The 6,694-nt window shown below is 47.0% G+C and overlaps 1 long non-coding RNA gene across 1 annotated transcript; it reads right to left on the reverse strand.

Moving 5' to 3' along the window:
- Window positions 1-544: 544 nt before the first annotated feature.
- On the reverse strand, window positions 545-3,395 carry LOC111096308. Its single transcript, XR_005360928.1, has 2 exons — window positions 1,497-3,395; window positions 545-792 (listed from the first exon to the last, which is right to left on the reverse strand). It is a non-coding gene; the product is annotated as an uncharacterized LOC111096308 (long non-coding RNA).
- Window positions 3,396-6,694: the final 3,299 nt, after the last annotated feature.

Genomic DNA, 6,694 nt, shown 5'->3' on the forward strand with positions numbered 1-6,694 from the left:
GATTATGTAATTTTTCATAATCTAGCTTTAAGATCATTTGCTCTTTTTTTTTTAATATTTTTTTTCAATTTTTATTTATTTATGATAGTCACAGAGAGAAAGAGAGGCAGAGACACAGGCCGAGGGAGAAGCAGGCTCCATGCACCGCGAGCCCGATGTGGGATTCGATCCCGGGTCTCCAGGATCGCGCCCTGGGCCAAAGGCAGGCGCCAAACCGCTGCGCCACCCAGGGATCCCCATTTGCTCTTTCTTTGGCCAGTTCAAGCACTCTTATTTTATAGATGAGGAAATGAGGATCAGAAAACTTAAATCATTTACTGAAGGTCTCACACAGCAGCTGATGAGTGGCAGAGTCAGGACTTGAACCAGAGATTTCAGGTCTCACCCTGCCTATCACTTATTCAATCGTTTGCTCACCCAATAAATATTTACTGAATGTTGACTATGTGCCAGAAACTATGTTAGAGGATAGAGAATACCGAGCAGACGAGATTCTTGCCCTCCTGAGAGCAGCAAACACGTCAACAAACAGATAAACAAGGTACCTTCGGTGATGTGCATGCCACAAAGAAGATGAAACAGACAATGGGGTGATGCGGGCAGGTGCTCATGGAGGACCATCTGCAGAGGTGACATCTGAGCTGCTACCTGAAGAGAGGATATCTCTGGAGCTCCTTCAGGACAGAGATCTTTCTGCTTTTTACCATCTCTCTAGCACCAGCACACAGGAGGGGGTAAGTAAATGTTCATTAAATGGACGATAGCTCCAATGGAGTGGTCCATTCTGATGGGCTGTGCGAACAACAGAAATGTTACAAAATAGTTGTTAACACTGAAATCATTCATGTTTCCATTTAGAATCATTTAGCATTTAAAATGGAGGGTCTGGCTATGCAAATATTGGTGGAGATATGATAAGCAGAACTCCCAGCCTCTGGTAGAGTGTAAATCGGAAGAACCACTTAGGGAAAGTCCGTGGCGGGGTCTGCAAAGGTGAACACAGGCAGATCCTATGACCCAGCCATTCTACCCTTCAGTAGGCAGCCAAAAGTAATGTACTCATCCCACGCACGACACTGTCTATGACAGCAATACCATAATAGCTAAGAATTCAGGGCACCTGGGTGGCTCAGTGGTTGAGCGTCTGCCTTCAGCTCAGGTTATGATCCTGGGGTCCTGGGATTGAGTCCCCCATCAGGCTCCCTGCAGGGAACCTGCTTCTCCCTCTGCCTGTGTCTCTCATGAATAAATAAAAATAATCTTTAAAAAATGTGCACAGGCTCCTTGTGGGGATGAAGATTGCTGTACATGCAGAGAGCTTAGCACAGTAATTAGTGCAAAGTAAGTGCTCGGTGATGTTGGCTGAGTCTCCGAAAATGACCACATGATTTTGTTTGAGGCTTTTAAGCCAATGATGCGTCAGCTTGATGGAGGACAGGGTGAAGGAGGAGGTAGAGGGTTGTGGCAGGAGAGGAGGGAGGTGCCCCTGGAGGTACCTGGGCTTTGCTCCGTTGAAGAGAACTGTACTGAAGATGCCCTTTGTCACCTGGAGTGTTTGCTGTATCACAACTGCACACTGCGTGCTCCAAGTGGCTCCAATTTATAATGAAGATACAAAGGCAGGCAAATGAATCTGTTCTTAGGAGCTGGGCTAGTGACTTCCTTGCGGGCGACGGTGAGTGGAAGGGGGCACAGAGGAGGTTGCCAGGTGTCTTTACCTGGTGTCTTCTGTACCAACAGTGAGGCTCGTGAAACCGCACATCAAGCTCAACATGGAAGACACGGGCACTTTTCTCATGGGATTCAATGGAAGGACGAGGTCTGGTTTAAACTCTGGCCTAAGACAACTAAGAGGGATGAGCATTATCCCTGGCACTCTGTGACGCAGGCTCCAAGTCCGGGAAGGGAAGGCCAGCAGGGAAGCCACCGTGTCCCCTGTACCACCGTTTGGCCAGCAGATGGCACTGCTGCAGATTAGAGGAAGGAGCTCCCACTTCTCCCACCTTGGGGCTGTTTTCTGTAAAACCTGGGAATCTGGGGTCCAGCCCCGTGGAAAGCAGACAAGTGTTCTTCCGGGGGCAGTAGGATGATCTGGGGGCAGGCGCCAGCAGAAGGACCGCTGAGGCTGTGCCGGGCCCACGGCACTCCAGCTGACCCAGTTAGAGTATAATCCGGACTAAAAATAAAGAAGCAGCCAGCTTTGCAGCACATGTATGAGGCTTGGAGGCTGGAGGAGGAGGCAGGTGCTGTGGAAGGAGCCTCGTGTGTGCATCTGTGAGAAGGACAGGTGTCAGCAGAAAGCAAACGCTCCTGGGAACAGGTGAATTCGTCAGTTACACTGCAAGACCACAAGTGACAGCTACCGACAACCTCCGGGAACAGTCACGGGGCTCCTGGTCTCAGAGGCGCCCCGTGAGGATTCTACAGCAAACAGCACGGGTACCATCACCCTACCTCTAACAGTCGTGTCTGTCTCATCCTGTGTCTGATTCTTTGGATATACTCTCTCCCTGGTTGTTTGTTTTGGTAACTGCTTTAAGATCTAATCCACATCCACCCATTTAACTGTACAAATTCAATGGCTTTTAGTATATTCGCCAATGCTGTGCAGCCATCATGACAGTCGATCTTAGATTGTTTTCATCACCCTAAAAAGAAAGTTGTGCCCATTAGCAGTCACCTCCCCGTGTCTCCCCTGAACTCCCTCAGCCCTAGGCAACCACTAATCTGCCCATCTCTGTGGATCTTCCTGTTCTGAATGTGTCATACAAATGGAATCATACAACATGTGGTCTCATGTGACTGGCTTCTTTCACTCAAGCACGGTGTTTTCAAGGTTTCATCCACGTCATAGCCCGGATCAGCCACGGTTTATCTATTTATTTGTTGGTGGGTTGTTTCCACTTTTTTGGCTCACATAGTGAATGTGAGCATTTGTGCTATGAATATGAACAAATGCTATGGACATTTGTGTACAGGTTTGTGTGTGGCCATATGTTTTCATTTTTCTTGGCCATAGTCCTAGGAATATAATTGTTAAGTGACTCTGTTTTCTGTTTAATCTTTTCAGGAATACTTGGCCATTTTTTTTTCTAAGTAAACTGTATGCCCAATGAGGGGCTCAAACTTACAACCCCGAGATCAAGAGTTGCACACTCCACTGACTGAGCCTACCAGGCACCCCTGCCCTCAGTTTTAGTGCAAATGCAATTCAATCATCTCTTTTTTATTCCTTGATTCCTCTAACAGCAAGTGAGATATGGCATTTCCTCTTTGTGAATGGGGGAACTGAGGCCCAGGGTATTCTGCCTGGATACTCCCTAGAGCCCCTTCCCTTCCTGCTGGAACTTCTGGCCACAATTCCCACCCCTTCCACATTGCCAGAATGATTTATCTAAAATGTATGTCTGGTCATACTACTTAAGATACAATTCTTGGGACGCTTGGGTGGCTCAGCAGTTTAGCACCTGCCTTCAGCCCAGGGCGTGATCCTGGAGACCTGGGATGGAGTCCCACGTCGGGCTCCCTGCATGGAGCCTGCTTCTCCCTCTGCCTGTGTGTCTGCTTCTTTTTGTGTCTCTCATGAATAAATACATAAAATCTTAAAAAAAAAAAAAAAAGATACAATTCTTCACATGTGGGCAGCCTGGGTGGCTCAGCGGTTTAGCGCCACCTTCAGCTCAGGGCGTGATCCTGGAGACCCGGGATCAAGTCCCACGTCAGGCTCCCTACATGGAGCCTGCTTCTCCCTCTGCCTGTGTCTGTGCCTCTTTCTCTCTGTGTGTCTCATGAGCAAATAAATAAAAATCTTTTTTTTAAGATTGATTTCTTTTTTTTTAAGATTTTATTTATTTGTTCATGAGAAACACACACACACACACAGAGAGAGAGAGAGAGGCAGAGACACAGGCAGAGGGAGAAGCAGGCTCCATGCAGGGAGCCCGACGTGGGACTCGATCCCAGGTCTCCAGGATCACGCCCTGGGCCGAAGGGAGGTGCCAAACCACTGAGCCACCCAGGGATCCCTAAATAAAAATCTTTAAAAAATAAAGGCAGAAACTATTAGGCCTATTTAAAAAAAAACAAAAACAAAAACAATTCTTCACATGTCCCATTACTACTGAAGAGGATCAAGTTCTAGATTCCATAGACTGGTCTATAAGACCTTCCTCATCTTTTCCTACTCACTATTCTCCCATTTCATACCCTAAAATCCAGTTATAAAGAACTGCTTGCAGGGGCACCTGGGTGGCTCAGTGGTTAGCATCTATCTTTGGCTCAAGTTGTGATCCCAGAGTCCTGGGATGGAGTCCCGCATTGGGCTCCCCGCAGGGAGCCTGCTTCTCCCTCTGCCTATGTGTCTGCCTCTCTTTCTGGGTCTCTCGTGAATAATTAAATAAAAACTTAAAAAAAAAACTGCTTGCATTTCCCCAGTAGCACCATATGTCATCTCTCTGGGACTTTGCATAAGCAGCTCTCACTGCTGCAAGTGCCCTTCTTCCACTTCTTTCACCTGGGGGACTCTTACACATCCTTCAAGCCCCATCTTAAATGTCTCTCTTTTCTCTGAAGCTTTCCTCATCTAAGTGCTCCCTCCTTGACCTCTCAAAGCACCTTGTTTTGATGCCTTCAACACAGACTATTCTATTAGTCTCCCTAGCTGGACTGTGTGCACTTTGAGAACAGAGACTGGGCTTTATTTCATTCTGTATATTTTCAGGCATAGAACAAAACCTTGCAGAGTAAATGACTAAATGTTCTATATCTGCAATGTCTGATATGGTATCTACAAGCCACATGTAGCTATTGAGCCCTTGAGATGTAGCTGATCCAAACTAAGATCTGCTTCAAGTCTACAATACACACTGAGGGACGCCTGGGTGGCTCAGTGGTTGTGCATCTGCCTTTGACTCAGGTCGTGATCCCTGGGGTCCTGGGATCCAGTCCTGTGTCAGGCTCCCCATGGGAGCCTGATTCTCCCTCTGCCTATGTCTCTGCCTCTCTCTGTGTATCTCATGAACAAATAAATACGATCTTTAAGAAATAAATAAATAAAACAAAATATGCACCGTATTTCAAAGTGTGGAACAAATAAAAGTAAAATATCTCAGATAATTTTTTACATTCATTAAATATTGTAAAAAACATTGTAAAATAATACGTTGCATATATTGGGTTAAATGAAATAGATTAGGGATCCCTGGGTGGTGCAGCGGTTTAGCACCAGCCTTTGGCCCAGGGCGCAATCCTGGAGACCTGGGATTGAATCCCATGTCAGGCTCCTGGTGCATGGAGCCTGCTTCTCCCTCTGCCTGTGTCTTTGTCTCTCTCTCTCTCTGTGTGTGTGACTATCATAAATAAATAAAAATTAAAAAAAAGAAATAGATTAGCAAAATTAACCTCACCTGTTTCTTTTTGCTTTTTAAAATATGGTTACTAGAACTTTTAAAACTACATATGTGTTCCTTCCCCAGCATCTTCTGGTATAAACCATTTTTCACAGAGCAATCAGAATGATTCCTTAAATTGTTAATCGAATCATACAGAGCTCAGTCTCATTATTACTCCTAGTTATATTCTATAAAGTCACTGTAAACACTGACTTGGTGAATATTGAACTACTCCTAAGAGAAATACAGGGCGAGGTTTTTGACCACTTCCGGTCACACTGGCATCAACCAATCAATACATAACCGTGTTTCAGGGCAGCCCGAGTGGCTCAGCGGTTTAGCACCTGCCTTCAGCCGGGAGCCTGATCCTGGAGACCCCGCATCCAGTCGCACATCGTGCTCCCTGCATGGAGCCTGCTTCTCCCTCTGTGTCTTTGCCTCTCTGTCTCTCTGTGTCTCTCATGAATAAATAAAATATTTAAAAAAAAAACATGTTTTAAGAGTGTTTCCGTTTAAAGACACCTTACTTAATATATACTGTTGAGGGGCACCTGGGTGGCTCAGGGGTTGAGCATCTGCCTTCAGCTCAGGTGTGAACCTGGTCCTGGGATCGAGTCCCACGTCGGGCTCCCTGCAGGGATCCTGCTTCTCCCGCTGCCTGTGTCGCTGCCTCTCATGAAGAGATAAATAAAATCTTTTTTTTTTTTGATAAATAAAATCTTAAGATACATGTACATACACATACACACACTGCCTGTTCGGTAACATTGAACTCAAGGCCGACAGCACTATGGCTCACAACCAGAACAAGTCATCTAACACAGGTGTCTTCTCCTGAAGACACGTCACAGCCTCCCCGTGCTTAGGGACGCTGGACAGTGCCTGGCGCCACGCTTGGGTACTATTTCAAACAAAATCACCAACAAAACCCCCCAAAATGTAAAAACCGTGGCAGCACACATGCACAAGACACTTGTTCACAGTATGAGAGCTAAGACAAGAAGGCACAGGGAAGCCTTATCTGACTTCAGCTCGAACCCTCCGCACCTGGCAACGCAAGCCCTTCCCGTCGTGCGCAAGCCCACAAAACGCACGGCGCCTAAGCTCACTAAGTATTGGTTGAATAAAGGGAGGAATGGAGATGCGCCTGGCTCGGACGGATGCCTTGGGCCTGAGAGGGCGGGAGGAGGCGCCATCTAGGTCCCTCCCCTAGCTTCAGGCCACCGCAGGCCACTCTTTCGCTGGACAAAACCTCCCCAGACCCTCCCACGTGTCCTGCCTTCGCCGAAGCGCCTCCGCTCCCC

The sequence above is a fragment of the Canis lupus genome, chromosome 6 (assembly GCF_011100685.1).
Source record: "Canis lupus familiaris isolate Mischka breed German Shepherd chromosome 6, alternate assembly UU_Cfam_GSD_1.0, whole genome shotgun sequence".
Lineage (NCBI taxonomy): Eukaryota > Metazoa > Chordata > Mammalia > Carnivora > Canidae > Canis > Canis lupus.